A 1,948-nucleotide genomic window follows, 5' to 3' on the forward strand; every position below is an offset into this window, starting at 1 on the left:
TGCCTAGCCTGGGGCTTACCCTCAGGGCCTGGGTACTATCCTTGAGCTTTCTTTTTTTTGTCAGAAATGCATTTAAATTTTTATTTGAAAACAACATAAATTTTTAGACAAATGACCTTAGTATATAAATTTGATTTTGGTTTTATATAGAATAGAAAGATTTCCCTCTTTAATCTTCCATTGGATGGTTGCACAGACCAGGAGGAAGATGTGTTCTGTACACAATGTGTAGCTTAAATGTGTGCACTGGAAACGCAGGTGTAGTACTCCTACACAGAAATTGGATGAAGTGACATTACACATCAAGGGGGAGAAAAGAGAAATATTTGAGTTAATCTGATTCAAGAAGCAACCATGACACAAAATCTGTGCAAATAAGACTAAGTCAGCAACTTTAGTCAGGATACCAAAGATTACATTGGGACAGCTGGTGAGGCTACAGTGTGTGCTGTAGTAAGACAGCAAGGAGAACCTTCTTTTTATAGAGAAAGGCTAGAATGAGGGATTTTTACTACAGCAAATTAATTTCTTGTCAACGGCCCAAACAAAACAAATAAAACTGAGCATATGAGTGTTAGTATACCGAAGGCATGTTATACCAGTTTCTGTGCAGCATGCCAAGTTAGTTTGAACTTCTTCACTGGTGCATATGAAATCATTAATTATCACAGATTTTTCCCCCTCTTCTTGCCAAATCTCAAGCGTGTCTTATTTTAGATGGATTATAGCTTTTATCTGTTATTTCATCCTGTAAAAACATGTGAAGGCATCGTTCATTCTGTGCCAGAGGATGACAGTGACCTTGTTTATAAACTGCTCCAGTCCTTGTTTCCTTTCCTCAGTAAAATTGTCATCAAATATTCCATCATCTCCTCTAAAAGGAAGTTGGCGCAAAAATGCTTTCCCAGGAAGCGGGGGAACTACAACCTTGCTCTCTCTCTCTAATTCACTTCGCAGCCATTCAAAATCACTATACCTTCTTCTAACAGTAGATTCCCTCAGTTTGAAAATAGGAAGATTTGTATTGACCCTGATCTCGTAGGTGGTGAAGTGCCTCCAGCCGACCTCCACAGTCTGAGGATTGCTCAGGTCAATCTCGAGGAAGTTGCTGGGCGGCCCATAGGCGTCATTCAGGTTCTGCGGTTTGGTGATCAGCCGCCGGGTGTCCACCACCGTCTCCGCCATTTCGATGAAGCCACAGCCACCACCGCCTCTGCCGCCACCGCCACCGCGGGTTCTTCCCACCCCCTCCGAATTCCACAGACGCCGCCGCCGAGGCCGCCCACCGCGGGGACACGGGATTCGCGCACAGTGGTCAAGAAGCAAACAAGCACATAAGACGGACGTTCAGTCGTATCCTTGAGCTTTCTCTAGTCTAACACTCCACTGCTTGAGCTGCTACTTCTGACTCTTTCAGTGTATTGGTAGCAATGACTGGACCTCAGGGTTTCGAGTATGCCACACAAGCACTCTACCCCTAGGCCTCACTTTGGCCACCATAATAGTTTCTTTTTCACTTGTCCTGGCACTTGAACTCGGGGCCTAACCACAGCATCACTTCCAGCTTTTCTATGTGTGTGGGACTAAGGAATTGAACCTGGATCTTCATGAATGCTAGGCCAGCACTGTACCAGTAGGCCAAACTCTTGGTGCCCTGAAAGATTTTTAATATGATGGATTATTGTGCAGAAGGAGGCCAGGTACATTTAAAGAAAGCAGGCAGTATAGGGAGGGTGTCCTTATGATGTGGAAAACTGGAACACCATGATCAACTCCACTGTCTCTATAGTCTACAAGAATGAGACCAATAATAATAAAGATTTAATGAGGAAGAAGATAAGAGCCCCTGACATATCGTTGGGGTCCTTAAGACAAGAAACCACTTGGAAAGCCCATAAGTCATATCAAAGCCCAGATCTCTCCAGTGTCTCCAGAGAGCCTGCATTGA

The 1,948-nt window shown here is 44.1% G+C and overlaps 1 pseudogene; it reads right to left on the bottom strand.

Annotated features, from left to right (window-relative positions):
- Positions 1-564: 564 nt before the first annotated feature.
- On the bottom strand, positions 565-1,185 carry LOC150039866 (sorting nexin-3 pseudogene; annotated as a pseudogene).
- Between the last annotated feature and the right edge of the window lie 763 nt (positions 1,186-1,948).

The sequence above is a fragment of the Megascapheus bottae genome, unplaced genomic scaffold (assembly GCF_031878675.1).
Source record: "Megascapheus bottae isolate mThoBot1 unplaced genomic scaffold, mThoBot2.hap1 HAP1_SCAFFOLD_112, whole genome shotgun sequence".
Lineage (NCBI taxonomy): Eukaryota > Metazoa > Chordata > Mammalia > Rodentia > Geomyidae > Megascapheus > Megascapheus bottae.